At 39.7% G+C, this 22,719-nt stretch overlaps 1 protein-coding gene across 3 annotated transcripts in view; it reads left to right on the top strand.

Annotated features, from left to right (window-relative positions):
• Positions 1-22,719, top strand: part of CORO1C (coronin 1C) — a 76,661-nt gene that overhangs the window by 5,341 nt on the left and 48,601 nt on the right. Inside the window, exon 1 of one of the 3 annotated variants that reach the window (XM_077876052.1) lies at positions 11,920-11,941. The exons of 1 other annotated variant lie outside the window; for it this stretch is intronic. The gene's annotated coding sequence lies outside the window, so the exon portion shown is untranslated. Of the gene's footprint in view, positions 1-11,919; positions 11,942-18,805; positions 18,826-22,719 lie in introns of those variants that run through there. One more of the 3 variants, XM_077876051.1, reaches the window with a different exon arrangement.

Consider the following 22,719-nt stretch of genomic DNA (forward strand, 5'->3'; position numbering starts at 1 on the left):
TGACACCCAGGTCCAGCTCTTGCCAAAAAATTGCTCAGATGTAAAACTGAGCATGTGAAATATTTTCCTGAGAGCAGAATCTTGTCCAGGTTCTTTCCCCCTAATGAACAGTGATGACTGGTGCACAGCCTTCTCAGTAGGACAGATGGGCAGGGTACATTTTTAGGTTTGATATGATTTCGCCACACCAAATGCAGCAGGCCAGCCCTGATGATATGGAGTTGATCAGTACTGGAACCATTCCTGTGTACACCCGATGATGGGTGTAAACTGGGTTTTCAGGGCACATGCATTCTTGTCTTTCATTCTTTTGTTAATGCTCTCTTGCTTCTCTCAGAGCATCTGACTCTACTAGTCTTTAGTTATGCTTTGTGCTCCTATGTTCACTCTTTATAGTTTCATTGAAAATACTCTACTGAAAAAAAAATACTCTACTGTTGGGCAGCCTAGGTGGCTCAGCGGTTTAGCACCTGCCTTCGGCCCAGGGCGTGATCCTGGAGACCTGAGATCGAGTCCCACATCAGGGTGCCTGCATGGAGCCTGCTTCTCCCTCTGCCTGTGTCTGCCTCTCTCTCTGTGTCTCTCATGAATAAATAAATAAAATCTTAAAAAAAAGAAAAATAAAATACTCTTTTTTTTTTTTAAAGATTTATTTATTTATTTTAGAGGGAGAACAAGTGTCTGGGTGAGGGGGAAGAGGGAGAGAGAACCTCAAGCAGATTCTCTGCTGAGTGAGGATCCTGATGTGGCTGGCGTTCAGTCTGAACTGAAATCAAGAATTGGATGCTCAACTGACTGAGCCACTCAGGCTCCCTCACTTAGTATCTTGAGAATTAGGAGAAACCGGTTGGCCATTTAGGGAACATTTCTTTTTTTATGTGTGTTCATTAAAGTGGTTGGATTATGGTAAGGTAGTAAAGAAAAAAAAATAATTTCAAATTTGTCTCTTTAGGCTCAGTGAGCTGTTCCTACCTTTGTAGTTTTTTGCTCTAAGAGAGTTTTATATTTAGAGAAACTGAGGCAATGGAAGATGCAGGCCTTTAGAGCTAGACTGAGCTGGGTTTCACTCTTGGCTCTACTTCTTAATTAGCTGTGACTGCCAGTTATCTCACCTCCCTGAGCCTGATTTCTCTTCTGTAGTATAGGGATGCTAATGATGCCTTGCTGGGCTATCAGGGTAGACTGTGACTAAGTTTGTATTCCCTCTGTCTTCACTCTTAATGAATGGAACTAGGGAGAATCAAACAGACTAAGTTTAATATATTTTATTTCTGAAACTAAGCTATTAACGTATGGATTTCCACTCCTACCTCAGCGTTTTAGACTTTGAATCAAAGTTGAATTACCGAAGGGGGAAGACATGTAGGTTAGGAAGGTAATATTAAAGATGAGGCTGGGTTTTCTGTTTTGTTTTGTTTTGTTTTGTTTGCCTTCTGTCTGAATTGGAAATGTCTATTTAGACAAGGTTTTCTTATTTAGGCCTCCTTTGTATTCAATCTATTTTAAGAAAAAATATTTAGTTCCTGGAGAAAATTGATCTTTTTAGGGTTGGGAATATTGAGCTACAGTGTCTGAGACCCTCATCGGGGTTACAATGTGAATGGCAGCATTGTGATAAAACGAACATTCTGTGTGGGCAAGAGCCTCAGTAGCTTCATGAGATATTAAATTGGGCCTGTCATTTGGATTTCACATTAATAACAAAAACGGTTCCTCGAACTGTTTTCCACAGTAAAGAGAAATTAATTTAATGCAAAGGTCAGAATGAGAGAAACTGGAATACAAATGGGTGTAGAGAGGCTTATATTTTGTACCACTGAAGGCAATAATTTCACAATACATATCCTCCCCCTTTGGTTATGAAATTGTCTACATTTATTTTTTTTAATTATTAAAATGGATCGTACACAGCACCAGTCATCACCTTTTTAAGACTATGTCATTTTAGGGTGTTGGGTGTATTATTTTTCTCAAGTCCAGAGGACCTCATTTTTGACTGCCCAGTGGGGATCAGCTGTAGACCTTTATAAATACAGCTAGCTGCCTGGGTTTGTTCTCCCCGGTGACTCTGAATCACAGCCAGAGTGGAAAGTACCTCGTTGGTCTATTCCTCATCTTACGGGTGAGGGGACTATTGTCATAGAAGCATGAGAGACTTGCCCAAGATCAGGAACTTAACTGTTCCATCCCTTCTCCCCCAACTGCTTTCCACCTCCTTCCATGTGTTGTGTGAAATTCATTTTTAGCGTCGGTTGTGTCTTGTGAAAAAAAAAAATTTTTTTTAAACAGTGTGAACCTGATGTGCTTTCTCTTTTTAGTCCTTGACCGAATGCACTAGTTCCCTCTTAACCTTCCAGCACGGTCTTTTGCCAGATCTGCTTACAGAGTTTGCCTCTTCTGTTTATCACCACTATCAGTAGTTTGTACCAATGGTTGTGTGTTTTCTCACATCTTTAGATTGTACGTGTATTTTATACTATGAAGCTTGGTCCAGATTTTCAGGGTTTTTTCAATGTATTTTTCAGAAACTCAAAAATACTGAACCTCTTGGATAAGCCTTTTATAGATTTGATTTCTTTTTTTCTTATTTTTTAATATTTTATTTATTTATTTGACACAGAGAGAGAGTGTGTGCAAACAGGGGAAGAGGCAGAGGGAGAGAAGAAGCAGGCGTCTGCTGAGCAGGGAGCCTGATGTGGGGCACGATTCCAGGACCCTGAGTTCATGACCTGAGCTGAAGGCAGACACTTAACTGGCTGAGCCATCCTGGAGCCCTGATTTCTTAGTTTTAATGTAAAAAAAAAAAAAAAAATCCCTTTTTTTATTTCCTCAGTCTTCTAATCTGACCATTAGTAAGCAGTGGTTGTGGGAATTTATCTCGAAAGTTTCAAAGACCAATTAATACTCCAAAGGCCTTCACATTGCATCTTGCCAGAATAATCAGCACCATTATGCCATATGCATATGGAGACGTTAATTTTGACAGGAGCAACACATACCAGGTACTGGAACTACACTGATTGTAACAGGCATAGTGAAAACCCTTTAGGATTAGCAGAGGTTGATCACAGCTTCACAGTGTGGTCATTCTGTCTCCGCAGAACTAAGACTGGGAATCTGGGCACATGGCAGTTTGGTGCATGAGCCTGTTTTGCCCCATTGTGGAGCCAGATGTGTGTCTCCATATTCTGAGAACTGCTGAGGTCTTCATCCTGAATCAACAGAGTTGTAGTTTTTCAGTTTTTAAAAGGCCATGAACACATGTGGGAAAGGAAGTGTTGGGAGAGTGCAGCCTTTGAGGGGGTATTGTCCACTCTTGATATTGTAGGGGTTCTTGACAGAATTCATAAGCACCCCCTCCTTAGGACAAATGTTTAATCACCATTATTTGCTTACTTCATATGAAAGATACTTAAATTCCTTTTCATAATGGTCAAGCATTCTTTTCTAGTTAAAGATTCTAATTCCTTTCATTCCTAGGAACTTAAAGAATTGAGGCTATTTTACGAATATAAAAACTCAAATGCTATGTGGTGGTGACCGAGAAACACGTGTAAACTTGAGCTGTCTTCTCCGTTAAGCAGAAGGATTTATTGGGAGACTCATCACTTTACAAGCTAGGTGGTGAATTAATTTTGTGGCTAGTAGTGTATTTAGCTTAACATTGTCATCCTAGTTTTTCTTGGCAAGTAAGAGAGGGGCCTCAGCCAAGGAGTGCTGGCCATAGCTCTTTGGGGTGGTATTTAATAAGATGCATGTTGTCTGTTTTAGAAATAGAGTAATCTTAGGCTTTCTTTCTTATTCAAGCCATTGCTGCTTTGGAGTGCTATTATAAGAAAAGATAAGTTAGAAGTTTTGGGTGGCTTTTTTTTTTTTTTTTTAAACACTGAGGCTTTCATTTTGTTCTTGTACAGTATAGAGATACCTTGCATACACTGGGCTGAATTACATTGTCAAGTGGAACAAAATAATGCATATTACCTGTAAAGAATGGTGGTGAACCATGCAATTTTTAAAGACTGAATGGTTGAGAGCCCAGATACAGTTTTCATTTTGTAGGCACTGTGTACATTTAGTCCTCAATCCGGAACTGGGTTGTATTCCAAAGTTGAACTCCGTTATTTGGAACTTAAATGGCGTTTGTGGTATAGATTCAGTATTATAAGTGGTGGGTAAGTTCCCAGGCTAGACTGAAGAAATCTGTTTAATTCGTAGCACAGGTTTTTTTGCCTCTTAATGGTGATAGTGGAGTCCTGTGAAACAGAGGGAAGGTACCACGTTCTACCCCTACCAGCCTGTGCTGGCATCTTGGGGCCTCTTGCTCTGGCAGCCCTCCATGTGCTTCATTCTCCTTTCTTAATTTGACACTTCTGTTCCCCCTGGTTAAACTGATCTCCTTTAAATAGTAAAGTAAATGGTTCAAATTCATTTCTACTAATGTGTTCCTGGATGGCCATAGTCACTACAGGACTACCACTGTTAATCAGTGCTAGGATGACTATAGGCTTTAATTATGTTATTTTCCTCACATCCCTTTACCCTTTCAGAGGTACAATATTAATAATATTATTATTGTTTTAGAGAGGGGACGTGAGCTTGGAGGGAGGAGAGGGAGAGAATCTTAAGCAGGCTCCACACTGAGCCCAGAGCTGGACTCTGGGCTTGATCTCACGACCCTGAGATCATGGCTTGAGCTGAAATCAGGAGTCAGACACTTAAACAACTGAACCACCCAGACGCCTCAATATTAATACTTTTTAAAAGGAGATTCCTGTGAATAGATCATCTCTCTGAAATTTTGGCATTCAGTCTGCATAACAAGGTTTCAAGGGGAAAGTTAAATAAGGCATGTGGGATCGGGGGAGCACATACAGAGAGGCTAGTTCTGATACCTGGGAACAGAGAGGCTAGTTCTGATACCTGGGATCGGGAAGAGGCCTTGCCTGCTTTTGAAAGTTTCTTTCTGTTACCTCTGAGATACTTAATTTGCTAAGTTTTCTTTCTTTCTCCCCTTCCCAACATTCATGATCCCTTTTTTTTTCCTCTTCCCTTTTGGAAACCACTCATGAAAGGGTGTTAGGTTTTAGCCAATGACTTGGTTTCTGTGACCTTTGAGCAGTGGATCAGGGCAGGGTAATGGCTATAAATTGGGTCAGCTTGTACTGGCTAGAGCTAGGCACTGATCTTTTTATTTCTATTCCCTTATAAACTCTTACCAGAAAGCCCCTTTTTTCTCAAACAATGAGAAATAATTGATCTCTCTCTTTTGTCATTACCTTTTTGAAGGGTTTGGATTGTCTGGTTTCTAAGAACTCATTCAAACATTATTTTTTAAAAGATTTTATTTACTTATTCATGAGCGAACAGAGAGAGAGAGGGAGAGTCATAGGCAGAGGGAGAAGCAGGCTCTGTGCAGAGAGCCTGAAGTGGGACTCGATCCCAGGATTCCAGGATCATAGCTTGGGCTGAAGGCAGACACTCAACTGCTGAGCCACCCAGGCGTCCCATCATTCAAACATTTTTATGTATTATTTTATTTGCTTTTAAAATGTGTAATAGTTTAAAAAATATGTTATAACCTTCCTCTAGCATATCCCCCCCCTTTTTAAAGTAATATCTACACCTAATATGGGGCTCGAACTTACAACCTTGACATCAAGAGTCCTAGCTCTACTGACAGAGCCAGCCAGGTGCTCCTCAAGTGTAATTCTTGATATTGAATTCTCTGTGGGGACTGAGCTCCATGGGTGTTGGGAGGATAAGGTGATTGGAGAGTCCGTATCTATGGGCTGAGGCCCTAAGGTGTACAAAATAGCACTTGGCTGATTTGGAATAGGTGTAATAGAAGAGAACGAATGTCAGATGGACATAAGATATGGCCCAGGTTGTGAGAAGTCATGATAACAGAATATACATTCTATGGATATAAAATATAAACATAGCTTAGATAGGAGTTACAAAGGTAGGTGAACATGTAGTTTGTGGGTGTCACTAGTGTTCATAATTTCTCTACTAATATGATTATATTTTGGATTAAATGAGTAGAAATTTAAAAGTAAATATCTGTAGGGAATTATTTTTCAGTTTGTGAAAGTGAACACTAATACTGCTATCTTCCATGTTCTCTGAAGGCAGGGAATATCCTACATTTTCTGTGCCTCCATTCCCCAACATGCTGCCTGGCACATAGGTGCTAGTAAGTGTTAGTTAAATAATTGAATTTCAGTTTTACGTGATACACTTGTGATAGAGATGGCCGGTCTTCCCATTTTATTAGAAGACGAAAGTAGTGAAGGGGACGTTTTCTGTGGTGTGGAAGGATTGCTAATTGTAAACATTTGCTTATTAAATAATTTTACAGTAATCTAACCCCATAATTTTCATTATAAATACTGTAAGCAAAGTGTGTGTGTATATGTACACATTTATTTATTGAAACATGCTTTATTTGTAAAGAACATTTTGGAGCTCTGGTTATTTAAAGCATGAATTCTGATGAAAAACAGGGTGACCTAACATACTGGTACTTCATTGCAAATGTACTTAACTGACTTGAATAAGTTGAAAATATTGGTAGCTTGGGGTTTTTAGGTCTTTGTTTTGTAGTTTGGCTAGCAACTTTGACTTTTTTTTTTTAATCAGCCCATCATCACACATAACTGTGATGTCATGCATTTATTTATTTGAGAGAGTGAGCAAGAGTGAGCACAAGCCAGGGGAGAGGCAGAGGGAGAGGAAGGAGCAGCCTCCCTGCTGAGTGGGGAGCCCCATGTGGGATTCAATCCAGAACCCTGAGATAGACCTGAGCCAAAGGCAGACACTTGACTGAGCCACACAGGTGCCTGCAACTTGGACTTTAGAAACAATTAAAGTAACATCCCCTGGAAGCATGCTTTTATCTTGTGAGTTTTTGTTAAAATAGATACAAGAAGAACCATAATTTGTATCAAAATGAGGATTTGAAGTTAAGGTAGTCATGAAAAAAATTGAGCTTCCCTTTCTTAAGTTTCTTGTCCTTTAATGCATTGACTGACTGCTAAGTGTCCCTAGTGGACCCTGAGGGGACTCCAGGCCAGCCCCAGGGTAATCACGGACAGCTCTCAGCCCTTTTCAGGAGCTCCTGGGCTCCAGGGTTTTAATGTGTTTGCATTCATTTGACTTGAGAAAATTGACAAGAACTGGGTATAGTGTATAGTAAGATAGGCCATATTGTGTACCATTTCAACTGTTGGATCATTTGGGGGTTTATTGGTGCAGGATTAAAATTTGAAAACTCAAGGTATATTAGTGATGCATGATCACAAAAAATTGTTTTGTAATTGTGATATGTGATTTCAAAGAAAGAATTGTTTTGTAGTTATGATAAACGATCATAAGAATTGCTTTGTAGGGGCTCCTGGCTGGCTCAGTTGGTAGAGCATGCAACTTTTTTTTTTTTTTCTTTTTTAAAGAGGGCGATGGAGAGAGCAAGGGAGCCTACGCACACACAGAGAGGTGGGGAGGGAGAGAATTTTAAGCATGCTCCATGCCCAGTGTGTAGCCTGCTGTAGCTCTGTCTCACAACCCTGACCTGAACAGAAATCAAGAGTCAGACACTTAACTGATTGAGCCACCCACCCAGGCGTCCAGAGAAGTCCTTGCTCTCATAGTCATGAGTTCAAGCCCCATGCTGGGATAGAGCCTACCTTTAAGAAAAAAAAAAAATTGTTTTGTAATTGCATTTGTGTGTGTATGTATTTCTGGCAGTTTTTAGAGATTACTACTATAAATGTAGTTTTCTTGCTTGTCTATTATAAATGCTGTCTTTTAAAAGAATATGAGGGATGGAAAGCCACCTATTTTTCTGCTAGTCTTCTACTCAAAATACTTTAAAGAGGATTCTTTCTACTTTCTTTTGAGGCATATACAATTTCTCTTTTAGTTACTATTATATAGTCCAATTAATTTAACATAAAGAATTGACTATGATTTTCTTTTCAAATTTTCATACAGTTTGGAATGAAAATAGAACTGGGGGGATTGTGTTACAGTTTTGCCAGCTAAGGCTACTAAAAGCTTCTTGTAATGGAATATTCACTCCCAAAATACTTAACCCAACTGTTTCCTCCTCAAAGAGTGCTTTATTTGTTTGTCTCACTTCCCTGGAGGTATTTTCATTTTATTGGTGAGATGGGATGTATGATGTTTTTTCCTCAAGAATGGAGGTCTTGATCCCCCATGAGTCTAGTTATTAATATGAAAAGGTACAATAAGTAATTTGAATTTTTCCCCTAATTTTTTTTTTTTTTCCTTTCAAACACTACTTGCAGAGAGAAGGCTCTTTGGAGCTACTACTAAGGTAATTCTTTGCCCTGGTTTTTGACTCCCTCTGGGCGCACTTTCTGTTTCCCAACATTTGTCACAACAGCACATTAATAGTAGTGGGACTATTTGATTATGATGCATCTCTTCCAGCAGATTGTAAGCTGCATGAGAGCTAGGGCCAGTCTCCTTGCTCACTATTGTCTGCCATGTCTAGCATGATGCCAAGCATGTGATCAAAGATTAATAAATATTTGAATAAATGCATGATGAATGACAAGGATTAAAGACCTACTCAGTATTCACAGATGAGTGTATGTGTTGTGTGTATAACCCTGTGAGTGCTAGTAACTGAATTCTCAGTGAATTGTGTGTCTTTTATGGGTTGTGGACTGGATCCCAGTGAAAGAAGCATTTCATTTCCACTTGTAGGCTTTAGATTATAATAGGATCCCTAGAATAACATCTTTTGTTAGTTGTCCATTTTATAGATGAAGAAACCAACAACCATAGTACAAAAATAATTTAGTGGTTAAGGGACTATGTCAGGATAAACTTGTGTCTTACATCTAAGCCAGAGTTTTCCTTCTCTCTGTTCCCTTGAAACATTGTCGGGAGTATATGTTTACTTACCGCCCAGGGTATAGGGTATTAAAAAGGGAAGACAGATTATTCAGTGAAAGGTGATTACTTTGTCTTTTGACATTGCTAGTTTTGCCTATGACCAGCCCTATGAGAATGTTCATAAAAATGTCTTTTTTTTTTTTCGATTTTATTTATTTATTCATGAGAGACAACGAGAGAGAGGCAGGCAGAGACATGGGCAGAGGGAGAAGCAGGCTCCATGCAGGGAGCCTGATGTGGGACTTGATCCTGGGACCGTGGGATCACGCCCTGAGCCAAAGACAGATGCTCAACTGCTGAGGCACCCAGGCGTCCCAAAAATGTCTTTTAAAGACCCCCAAAAGATCTGGGAGTCCAGTAATTTCATTTCCTAGTACAAGTATAATGGCAAAGAATTGTTAGAATTTTATATCAAGAGTAACTTCATCTGACTAAGCGGTAGAAACAGACTTAACAAGTTTGAACAGTCATACGTGGTGTGCTTTTTACCAGTTGTTGATAAGAGAAGTAGGTCATTGGTATAGAAAGAGTATTTCAAAACACATTCATCATTAATTTTTTAAGTGAGATTGCTGGGTCAGTCATGTTTGTAAAAGTTCTGCTGTTGATATGAGAACTCTTGGGATTAATTTGGCTCTTTGATGAGAAGAGGTTCAGCTTCTGAGATTAGTCTCCTGTGGTGCACTTGAGGGAGATGGCAGCAGCCTCGAATCTGATCCATAGTGTTCTTCTGGCAGGTAGGGGGCCTGCCTCTGTCTCTGTGATGGAGGTTTCTCACGCAATTCTTTTTCAAAGCTCCAGGATGGGGAGAGGTGGTTGTATATAAGCAGATGCTGGTGATAAGCAGCAAATTGGAAGAGTATGAGGGATAGTAAACAGATTATCTTTGTATATGATCGTAGGAAAAGAATCTGCTTATTTTGATGGTGCAATAACAAAAATATATTTCTATCATTGAAAAGCCAGAGATGACCTCTAAAACCTTATAATCTCGTGATTTAGCAACTGTAATATTTCTGTAATGTCATTATTTATTATATCTTAAGTGAGTTACAGGTCCTATTAGTGAGTGCATCTTTTAGTTAATAATGAGTTTCTCTAGTGCAAGAGAGAGTTAATTTGAAAATTTTTAGTTTTTGAATTTGGGACCTTTATATGTTGGTATTTTGCTGTTCATATGCTGATTACCTTTTTTTTTTTTAAGATTTATTTATTTATTCATGAGAGGCACAGAGAGAGAAGCAGAGACACAGGCAGAGAGAGAAACCAGCTCCTCATAGGGAACCCGATGTGGGACTTGATCCTGGATCTTGGGATCAGGCCCTGAGCCGAAGGCAGACGCTCAACCACTGAGCCACCCAGGTGTCCCTCATGTGCTGATTCATTTCTTTTTTTAAATTTTGGCTTTATTGAGGTATAGTTGACATGAAATTGTTAAGATGTTTGAAGTGCACCTTGTGGTGATTTGATTTATATATATATATTTTTAAAGGTTTATTTATTTATTTATTTATTTATTCATGATAGATATAGAGAGAGGGTCGGAGAAGCAGGCTCCATGCCAGGAGCCTGACGCGGGACCCGATCCTGGAACTCCAGGATCGCGCCCTGGGCCAAAGGCTGAGCCCACCCAGGGATACCCTTGATTTATATTCTATAGCTCATTTCATTTCTTGTCAGACTTCATTTTTAACAGTCATTTTCATAGCTTCCCCTTCTACTTCAGGTCATCAGTGACTGTTTATGTAGATGTCAGTAGTCCTCAGTTTCTCTCTGTAGCAAGTTGGTAAAATGAATACAAAATTGCAAAAGATGAAAGAGTTCTTTGCTTAGAAAGCTTTAAAAAGTACAAACCTGTTCATTTTACCTCACCTTTGAGAAATGGTCCTTGATATAGATTTCTAGCTTTTTACCCATGTCTTTTTGTGCTGGTTTCTTAGACAATAGAGTGCATAGTCCTCTGGCATTAAGCCTAAGGGTTTTCAATCAGAAGTAAAGATTTGCTTCTTTTGGCATATTTAATGCTGTTTGTCTCTCTGTCTTTGAATGTTTACAGCCAGTTTCTATATTTTATAAAATGTGAGCAAATGCAGTTTCAAACTTAAATTACACAAGCAGGCTATGTGGAACCTTGAACTGTCGAAGCAGCACCCCCACAAAAGATCTCTGAGTGGCATTATTGGCTGATGTGGGAAAGCCAAATTGTATGTGTGATGGGGAGTTTATCATTGAAAAAGTATGAAAGTTCATGGGGGTAGAAGGTTGAACTGGCCTGTACTTTGTGGTTCAAGGTCATTGTGTCTCTCCAGAAAAGTCTTTTATCTTTGGTCAAGTCACATAATGTTTCTGTGCCGAAAATGAAGGTCCTGGAATTGATGAGCTTTGAAACCTTTTCCACTCCAGGCTGCTGTGAGGAGTGAGCCTGGATGCTTCTTGGTGGATCTTATTTGTGCGTGTGTGTCTGCCCTGCCCTTCCCCTCCCCCCCCTTCTCTCTCTCTTTCTTTCTCTTCTCTTCTCTTCTCTTCTCTTCTCTTCTCTTCTCTTCTCTTCTCTTCTCTTCTCTTCTCTTCTCTTCTTTCTCTTCCTTTCCTTTCCTTTCCTTTCCTTTCCTTTCCTTTCCTTTCCTTTCCTTTCCTTTCCTTTCCTTTCCTTTCCTTTTCTTTTCTTCTCTTATTCCTGGAAAGATTTAAAAACTAAAATGATAATGGATCATTGAATTGAAACAAAGCACATTTATAATTAATGCCTCCTTCTTGGCATTCTGCCTATTACCTGGATGAATAATGGTAATGGAAGGAAACTACTTGGAAGGCAGGAATAAGGATGAATTTCCCCCCTTTGTTCTTACCATTCTTGATGTCATAATAAATTGAACCAACATCAAGGTTGTTCCATACTTGTAGTCAGTTGTCTTAAGTGGTCAGCTATTTTTCTAGAGAAAAACCATTTTTTCCCCAGCACCTCAGTGTCATTAGGGGAGTTCACATCTCTGAGCCATAGCTGCTGTGTAATGAGGTCTGTTGTGTATCTGACTTTCTGTTGTGCTTTTAAAGAAATGTAGCATGTGGCCTTTTTTCTTCCTTTTTAAAATTCTTATTTATTTATTTTTAAAGGTTTTATTTATTTATTCATGAGAGACATAGAGAGGTACAGGCAGAGGGAGAAGCAGACTCCCTTCAGGGAGCCTGAATTGGGACTAGATCCCAGGACCACAACCTGAGCCAAAGGCAGACGCTCAACCACTGAGCCACCCAGGCGCCCCTTTTTTCTTCTTTTTTAAAACAACTTCTATTAAAGTAGGTAAATTAGGCATATTTTTTTCTTGGAATGTGTCACATATGAATCTGTTAATTAAGGAATTGGATGCAGTGAGAATGATTTGTCAGATGAATTCGAGTGTCACTGGTAGATTTTTGTTTAAGAAAAAACAGGGCGCCTGGGTGGTTCAGTGGCTCAGCATCTGCCTTTGGCTCAGGTCGTGATCTCGGGGTCCTGGGATCTAGTCCTGCATTGGGCTCCCTGCAGGAAGTCTGCTTCTTCCTCTGCCTATGTCTCTGCCTCTCTCTGTCTCACAGGAATGGATGAATAAAATCTTAAATAATAATAAAAAAAGAAAAGAAAATTCAAAACAGCTCAGCCGGGGATCCCTGGGTGGCGCAGCGGTTTGGTGCCTGCCTTTGGCCCAGGGTGCGATCCTGGAGACCCAGGATCGAGTCCCACATCGGGCTCCCGGTGCATGGAGCCTGCTTCTCCCTCTGCCTGTGTCTCTGCCTCTCTCTCTCTCTCTCTCTCTCTCTCTCTCTGTGACTATCATAAATAAATAAATAAATTAGTTAAAAAAAATCAAAACAGCTCAGCCATCTCATATCCAGAAATGATGAATGTTGAATTTTTGTATTTAATCGGAGCACCTCCCATATTTGCTTTGGGTGTGTGCTCTCCTGTGAATGTGTATTCTACATAGGCTTACATATTCTAGAATGAACTCTGACATTCTTAAAAGCAGTTTTAACTTTTTGTATTGCCATTTAAAAGCTGATTTTTAGGACATATCCTCATCTGCGATCTTACTTGTCAGTTTCTCTTAAATAATGCATCCAATCTCTCCCATGTTGAAAAGTGCCTGCCATTAAAGCAACAACTTAGAGGGAACATGCTCTTTCCCTGTTGGGATATTCTGGAGTCTTCCTGCAGTTGGTGCTGGCTAGGGAACACTCTGTGAGCACTGGAGTAATTGATGCTCTGGAGTAGTCTCAGCAAATGTGCTGGGCAGGATTTTACTACTAGTAGGGGTTTTCCTGTATGTGTTCCTAGCAGGATGTGTTTCCTTTCATATGAACCATAGAAATACATCTGCTGGAATCTTTAAACAGATAACTTCTCAATAAACAGGAAAATGTCAAAATTGTGGTAATTTTTTATGAGATTGATGGAAGTAGAGAATAGAGAAAATGTAGTAACATTTACTCAGGTGTGTTGAGTGTATTTTATTTGGTACCATTACAGTATAAACACCCTGTCTTGTCTACATTTTTTCATCCTAACACCCAACACATTTCTTGTATGGCCTATGGAATAAATTTTCTAGGTGTAGCTTGGCAGGACCAGAAGACTACACTCTCGTAGAGGTTGAAGATTATTAACTGGCTGTAAGATGCAAATTTTATTCTAAGTATGATTTTTAGCAAACTTTCCTCTAACACTTATAAGTTTGGGGCACATGGGCGGCTCAGTCGGTAGAGCATGTAACTCTTGATCTCAGGGTTTTGAGTTCAAGCCCCATGTTGGGTCTAGAGATTACTTGTAAAATCTTTAAAAACTAAAATAAGTCCCTAAACTATAGAGATAGACCTTATTTTTAACAGCTTGTTCTTGGTTAAGATGATGACCCAACATGTAAAGAAAATTTTGTGTGTGTGGTTTTTTTTTTTTCTTCCTTAGATAAACTGTTAAGCATTGGAAATGTCAGTAGTCAGCTTTTAGATTTTCTTTATTTGAAGCAAAAACAGGAGTATATTATCAACTCATTAGAAATCTTTGTGGAAGTGTAAATTTATGCAGCCACTATGGAAGTTCCTCAGAAAATTAAAAGTAAAACTACCTTATGATCCAACAATTCCACTTCTGGGTGTTTATCCTCATGTTCATTATAGCATTATTTATAATAGCCAAGAATTGGAAACAACCTAAGTGTCCTTCACAGATGAATTGATAAGATGTGCTGTTTATTCTCTCATGAATAAATAAATAAAATCTTTAAAAAATGCAGGGGAGTTGAGAAGTTGAGATAGGTCTTTTTTTTTTTTTTTTTCCCTTTGAGGGGAAATTGAAGTATAGTAAGTACCATGCTGAGGTATTTATGAGGAGAACATAATTAAAAAAAAAAGATTTATTTATTCATGAGACACACACAGAGGCAGAGATACAGGCAGAGGGAGAAGCAGACTCCCTCCAGGGAGCCTGATGTGGGACTCTGGATCATGTCCTGAGCCAAAAGCAGATGCTCAACTGCTGAGCCACCCTGGCATCCCACTTGACAGATATTTTTAAAAACATCTTTTTGAGATATAGGGTTGATTTTTGAACAACATGGAGGTTAGGGGCAGTGACACCCTGCACAGTCAAAAATCTGTATATAACTTTTGACTCCCCAAATACTTTATTAACACCCTACCGTTGACCAGAATCCTTACCAAGAATAGAGTCAATTAACACATATTTTGTATGTTATATGTTATATTCTGCATTTTTACAGTAGAGTAAACTAGAGAAAAGAAAGTGTTACTAAGAAAATTATAAGGAAGAGAAAATACATTTACAGTCCTGTACTGTATGTATTGGAAAAAAAAAATCAGCAAGTGTACCCATGCAGTTGAAACCTATGTTGTTCAAGGGTCGACTGTAATTCACATATCATACAATTCACCCATTTAAGGCATACAGTTCAATGGTTTTTAGTATACATATTCACAAATACGTGAAACTATCACCACAGTCAATTTTAGAATATTTTCATACTTCAGAAAGAAACTCCGTACTTGTTAGCTGTAACATTTTATTCCCCTGTTGTCATCTCCCTTCCCCTACCCCCCACCAAGCAACCACTAATTTACTTTCTATATCTGTCAATTTGCCTATTCTGGACTTCAATGTGAATGGAATCATACTATGTAGACTTTGGGGATTGAGATTTTGTGATTATATCAGCATAATTTTAAGGTTCATCCAAGTTGTAGCATATATTACTACTTCATTCCTTTTTATTGCTAAATAATACTTAATTGTATACCACATTTTGTTTTCCCATTCATCTAAAGGGTATCCAGCCTATTGGTTGTTTCTACCCTTTGGCTATTGTGAATATGCTGCTAAGAACATTCATGTACAGATACTTGAATACCTGTTTTCAGTTCTTTGGGGTATATTTCTAGGAGTGAATTTCTGGGATCTATGGTAACTGTTTAATCATTTCAAAAACTGCCACCAGTGCTTTCCAGAACAGCTCTACCATTTTATATTTTTCACTAGAAGTGTATGAAGGTTCTCATTTCTCTGCATCCTCATCAATACTTGTTCTGTTTTTGATTTTAGCCATCTTAGTGGGGCATGAAGTCGTATTCTTTGTGGTAGTGATTTACATTTCCTTAATACTAATGATGTCTAGTATCTTTTCATGTGCTTATTGGACATTTGTATATTTTCTTTGAAAAAATCTATTCAATTTCTTTGTTCCCTTTTAAATTGAATTCAGTTTTGGTTGCTTAGTAGGGGTTGGGGGAGGGGAGATGACACAGGGGAATAAAACGTTACAGCTAACAAGTACAGAGTTTCTAAAGTATGGAAATGTTCTAAAATCTGTGGTGAAAGTTTCACATATTTATGAATACATATACTAAGTTTCTCTAATTGAATTGTAGGAATTCTTATGTATTCTAGATACAGGTGCCTTATCGGATACATGATTTGCAAAAAATCTCTTGCATTCTGGGGGATTGTCTTTTCACTTTCTTGATGGTATCTTTTGAAGCACAAAGGTTTTTAACTTTGAGAAAATCCAGTTTATCTACTTTTTATTTTGTTGCTTGTGCTTTTGGTTGTGTCATATCTAAGAATCCTTTGTCAGATTCAAGATCATGGAGATTACTTCTGTTTTCTTCTAAGACTTTCATAGTTTTAATTCTTTTATGATTATGTCTTTGATCCATTTTTTTAAAAAATCATTTATTTATTAATGAGAGACACAGAGAAAGACATAGGCAGAGGGAGAAGCAGGCTCCATGCAGGGAGCCCGATGTGGGACTCGATCCTGGGACTCCAGGATCATGCCCTGGGCTGAAGGCAGTTGCCAAAACCACTGAGCCATCCAGGGATCCCCTGATCCTTTTAGAATTAATCATTTTATATGGTGTGGGTCAGGGTCCAACTTCTTTTATATGTGGCTATCCAATGGTCCCAGCACTTTTTGTTGAAAAGACCATTCTTTCCCCATTGAATGGTTTTGGCACCCTTGTTGAAAATCACTTGACAGGGGCACCTGGGTGGCTCAGTTGGTTAAGCATCTACCTTTAGCTCAGGTCATGATCCCACGGTATGCTTCTCCCTCTGCCTCCTCCCCATTGCTCATCCTCGTTCTCTCTCTCTCTCTCTCTCAAATAAATAAAAATCTTGGAAGGAGGGAGGGAAGAAGGAAGGAAGGAAGAAAATAAATCACTTGACCAAAGATGTATGAATTTATTTCTGGACTTTGAATTTTGTTCCATTGATCTATATGTCTATCTTTGTTCTTCTACCTCACTGTCTTGATTTTCATTGCTTTGTAGTAAGTTTTGCAGTCAGAAAGTATGGATATTCCTAATTTGTTCTTTTTCAAGGTTGTTTTGGTTATTTTGAGGTCCCTTGCAATTCCATATGAATTTTAGAATCTCTTAATTTCCAGTTTGAGGAGTATTGTACTTTTTTTTTTTTTTTTTTTTTTTTTAAGTAGGCTCTATGCACACTGTGGGGCTTGACCTCACAATCCTGAGATCAGGTGTCTTATGTTCTACCAACTGAGCCAGCCAGGCTCCCCGGAGTATTGCTATCTTAATGTTAAGTCTTCTGATCCATCAACACTGGATGTCTTTTCATTTAATTGTGATCTTCTTTAATTTCTTTTAGCAGTATCTTGTAGTTCTCAGTGTACACGTTTTTTACCTTTTTGGTTAGGTTTATTCCTAAGTATTTTATTCTGATACTGCTGTAAATGGAATTGTTTTCTTAATTTCATTTTCAGATTTTTTAAAAAAGATTTATTTATTCATGAGAAGGGGGGGGCAGAAACATAGGCAGACAGCAGACTCCCCACAGGGAGCACAATGTGGGACTTGATCCTGGGACTCTGGGATCATGCCCTGAGCCAAAGGCAGATGCTCAACTGCTGAGCCACCCAGGCGTCCCTCATTTCCAGATTGTTAGGAGTGTATAGAAATAGTCGATTCTTGTGTTTTGATCTCTTATCCTGCAACCTTGCTGAACTTATCCTAATAGTTTTTTGGTGACTTCCTTAGGATTTTCTATATGTAAGATCATGTCATCTGTGTACAGAGATAGTTTCACTTCTTTCTTTACAATCTGAATGCCTTTTATTTTTCTTGTCTAATTGCTTTGGCTAGAACTTGTAGCACATTGCTGAATAGTAATGGTAAGATTAGACATTGTTGTCTGTGTCTCCATCTTGGAGGGAAAGCATCTTTCATCATTGAAAATTGTGTTGTGGGAATTTTGTCTTGTTTGGAAGTTTTGTTTTTGTTTTGAGTAAGTTTTCTTGTATTCCTACTTTGTTGAGGGTTTTTATCATGAAAGTGTTGGATTTTGTCAAATGCTTTATCTGTATGAGATGATTGATTTTGTTTTTATTCAATTGATGTTACATTATTTGATTTTCAGATGTTGACTCTGCCTTGCATTTCTAGAACAATCCCATTTGGTCATGGTGTATAATCCTTTTCATAGGTTGCTAGGTTTGATCTAGTATACTGTTGAGGATTTTTGCATCTGTATTCATAAGACATATTGGTTTCATTTTCTTGGGATATATTTCTTTGATTTTTGGTATTAGAGTAATAATAACCTCATAAAATTAGTTTGGAAGTGTCCCCTCCTCTTCTGTTCTTTGGAAGCATTTGTGAAGAATTGGTATTCTTTAAATATTTGATAGGCTTCAGTGGTGAAACCGTCTGGACCTGGGCTTAGTCAGATGTTTTAAATTCTTCTTATAGGTGTCATTCCCTTCATTTTATAGAAGAGGAAACTGAAGCTCAGAAAGGTTAAATAATTCACTAATAAATGGCAAAACAGGGATCTTAATCCGAATGGCTATATGTCAAGTTCTAGGATGGTAACAATAGCTGACATTTACCACGTAAATAGCTGACATTTACCTCATAGTTATGTGTCTCTAACCAAACAAGGTGCTCTGACGTATTAATCTCCTGCTACAATCCCCACATCAAGTGCTTATTTAATAATAGCTTCATATGTATTGTACCCATTTTCGGATAGAGAATCTGACACTAACTTGCCATACTGAATCTTGGCCAGGAAACAAATGATACAGCTCTGCTTCTCACTCACAAGGCTGTCTGACTCTGGAGCCTGCCCTCTTAATTGCTTTTCTCTATTGTGTGCAGTAAAAGCAACTGTGCCACATGTGGGCGGCTGAGCCCAGGACAGGTTCGGCCTTGGATGTGAATGGGCTCACACTGCCCTTCAAATTCCACTTGGACATACCTGGCTCATTCAGCATAGTGCTGTATAAGTACTACTGCCTTTTCTCACTGTGCTATGTAACTGACACTCTTCTCTTTGGTTGTAGCAAAAGAACCTGTATATCATTTTGATTCCATGTGGTCAGGATAAAAGTAAGTTGTCACTGTGAGTAATATAGAAATGACTTTTAAAGGTATTTTAATGTGGACGTCAGCCAGCAGATTTACATAATGTCTTTCAATGAGGACATTCAAAGCACTTTTCATGTTTATATTAATATTCATATTGTTGGTGAGATTAGATGGTATCTAGCCTATTTGTGTAAAGAGGAAAAATTGTCTTCATTTTTTTTTTTTAAAGATTTTATTTATTTATTCATAGAGACACAGCTAGAGAGAGAGAGAGAGGCAGAGACACAGGCAGAGGGAGAAGCAGGCACCACGCAGGGAGCCCGACATGGGACTCAATCCCGGGTCTCCAGGATCACACCCCGGGCTGCAGGCGGCGCTAAACCGCTGCGCCACTGGGGCTGCCCTGTCTTCATTTTTTACTTAAAGGTCCTCTTCAGGGGCATCCTGGGTGGCTCAGCCTTCGGCCCGGGGCGTGACCCTGGAGACCTGGGATCGAGTCCCGCATCCGGCTCCCTGCGTGGAGCCTGCTTCTCCCTCTGTCTGTGTCTCTCATGAATAAATAAATAAAATCTAAAAAAAAAAAAAAGTTCTTTTTCAAATGTCCATTCACAATTCAGGGGAGGCACAAAAAGCTGACCTGATGCCTTGTGTGGGTGGAAGGGCCCATTGAGTGGTAGAGCTCACAGAGGCAGGTGAGGTCTCATTTCCTGTAGAGTGGGTGAGTGGTATCCAGGCTTGGCAGCTAGTTGTTTTGGGAGCCCCAGGAGCAATGGCCCAAGGCTTCACTGTACAGACCCAGATTGTCAGTGGTACCTGCTCATACCTGTGCTCACCTCTGCTAGGTGTTGTTTTATCCAGAGCCAACAGCCTGGCTTCTGCTGAGGCTGGCTTGGGGCAATTGCGTGATCGTGCAGCACTGGAAGGAAGGTATCTGAATATCTAGCTGCTCTTTTTAAATTTTTTTATTTATTTATGATAGTCACAGAGAGAGAGAGAGAGAGAGACAGAGACATAGGCAGAGGGAGAAGCAGGCTCCATGCACCGGGAGCCCGACGTGGGATTCGATCCCGGGTCTCCAGGATCGCGCTCTGGGCCAAAGGCAGGCGCCAAACTGCTGCGCCACCCAGGGATCCCCTAGCTGCTCTTAATGTAGGCTTTTAGTCAATTTTCTCTGCAGCCTGTTTTCCACATCCCTGTCTAGAGACATACAGCTTTTCTCTGAGTGCTCTTGGGATTTGCAGTGGGCCTTGGCAGGCATCCTTTTGTGAGCCTCTCCTCCTGGGGCACTCAACTGAGTGCAGAACATTCACACTTCAGTCAGTCACATTGCATTCTGTATTCCCAGATTTTCTTGTCACATTTACTCCTTTTTTTAAAATATATATATATAGGGATCCCTGGGTGGTGCAGCGGTTTGGCGCCTGCCTTTGGCCCAGGGCACGATCCTGGAGACCCGGGATCGAATCCCACGTCGGGCTCCCGGTGCATGGAACCTGCTTCTCCCTCCGCCTGTGTCTCTGCCTCTCTCTCTCTCTCTCTCTCTCTCTGTATGACTATCATAAACAAACAAACAAACAAACAAATAAATAAATAAATAAATAAAATTAAAAAAAAAAAAAAGAAGGTAGTAAGTCAAAACAGGGGTTGGGAGGAGATAAGTAAAGAAGTAAGGAAGCCAAGAAAGAGAAGAAACCATGAGGATGAAAAGAAAGGACAAAGAAAAGGATAGAAATGATAATTAAAAAAAAATATATATATATATATATTTTAAGTAATCTGTACACCCAAAGTGAGGCTCGAACTTTTACAACCCTGGGTTAAGGGCCACACTCTCCACCACTGTGCGAGCCAGGCACCCCCACATTTGCTCCTTTGTAGGCTTCTTTCCAGCGTTCTTTCTCTGTCCTTTCATATTACCTACTTTTATTCCTTTACTGGCATTTTATTAGGATTTCAGAAAAGAGTGGAGATAAATATCATTTGTAATTTTTAAAAAAAGATTTTATTTATTTATTCATGAGAGACACAGAGAGAGAGAGAGGCAGAGACATATGCAGAGGGAGAAGCAGGCTCTATGCAGGGAGTCCAATGCGGGTTGAGTCCCAGGACTCTAGGTAGGATCACACCCTGAGCTGAAGGCAGGTGCTTAACCTCTGAGCCACCCAGGCGTCCCTCATTTGTATTTCTTTTGTAGATTACCTCTTCATGTCCTTTGTATAATTTTCTATTGGAATTTTCATGTTTTGAATCTGTAAAAACTTTATATATGAAATAACAATAACAACTCTTTTTAACATACGGTGCAATCCTTCCTTTCGTCTCTGTTAACTTTTGAAACACTCACTGGAAGATACCAGTGGGGATTCCAGTTTTTACTAACTTGTACAGATGGTTGTATAGGGAAGTGGATCCTGAGACCAGCTGGTTGTACATTGACTTTTGTATGGATGTGATTTTCTTTTGGTTTTCACCACCTCATGGAAGCTGTCTTATCCATTCATGTTTGAGAAATATTCATACTGTTTCACAAATGAACAGACTCTGGCCAAGTGGAAGCAAATCATTTGCCATCTTCTTCTACCAGATACTCTAAATATATGGTCCTGGTAGTCAGCTGGAAAGGTCTGGCAACAGCTGGGCTGAGGAACACGGGTGCTCAGCTGCCTGCCAAGCGTTTGTTGCCTCAGCCCAGCCACATGCCCCAGGCTTGGAAAGAGGCCACTTTTGCACATGCCTTGGAAGGGTAGAAGGAGGCTCTGGCAAATATAAATGATCTCCCTCTGCATTTACCAGTGGGCCCAGAGCCATGAAGAAGACAATCAGAGGGAAGGAATTAGCAACAGCCCACCATGTGTCCTATTTGGCACAAGTAGACAGGTGTTAGCTTTCCTCTGTGCATGATGATCAGGAGTACTGGTTTTCAGCTGAATTGGCAGGTTTGACCATGTTCCATTTCCTCTTCTGTCTTCTCTAGGCTCCTTCTATACTAGCCAATATGAACAGAATGTCCTGCATATTAGCAGACAGGAAAATTATATTGGCTGCAGTCTAGGAAACCTGGATTAGGTGAGGTCTGGTGATCCCAAACCATGAAGCTTTCATGCATATGTCTCTGGGATACCTAGTGGAATTTGGAGTCTGAAGTGACCCATGAGGAAGCCCAGGAACAGCAGCTTGGTGTCACTTCCCCTTTCCCCAGTCCCCTACTTACTTGGGAAATGGCTGTGGTGAATGATCAGCTCTGACATGAAAACCCATCCTGATTTTGTTTCCCCTCCCTGAGTTTTTCCTTTCCTCTGACTACTACTGCTGTAATCATTCTGGAACTTTCTCAGACTGGTTTACTCCCATAGTTCAGCCAGCACCTTGCTTCTAGCTTCTTCTATCTAATATGCCCAATATGAGGGACTCCTGGGTGGCTCAGTGGTTGAGCATCTGCCTTCCGGCCCAGGGCGTGATCCTGGAGTCCTGGGATTGAGTCCTTTGTCAGGCTCCCTACATGGAGCCTACTTCTCCCTCTGACTGTGTCTCTGCCTCTCTCTCTCTCTCTCTTTCTGTGTGTGTGTCTCTCATAATAAATAAAATCTTTAAGAAATATATGCTAGTTAGACCTCTTGTCATCCTAAATAGTAGCACTTTTATCACAATCTTTTTATTTAAATCTTTGCTACTCTTCTAAGATCTGGCTTTTGACCTTTCTGTTGCCTTAGATTGCTGTTAGCCCTTAGCACCAGAAGTCTTGTTTTACATTGCTCTGATATTATTCCTATTCCGGAAGGCTCTTGAAGACAAAGATTGTTGCTTATGTCTCTTGAATTTGCCACTACACGTAGCCGGTCTTATGGAAACACTCGTAAGCAGGCACAGTCCTCAGCAGAGTGCCAATATCTGGGGAAAATGCTTACATACTGAAAA

The sequence above is a fragment of the Canis aureus genome, chromosome 27 (assembly GCF_053574225.1).
Source record: "Canis aureus isolate CA01 chromosome 27, VMU_Caureus_v.1.0, whole genome shotgun sequence".
NCBI lineage: Eukaryota > Metazoa > Chordata > Mammalia > Carnivora > Canidae > Canis > Canis aureus.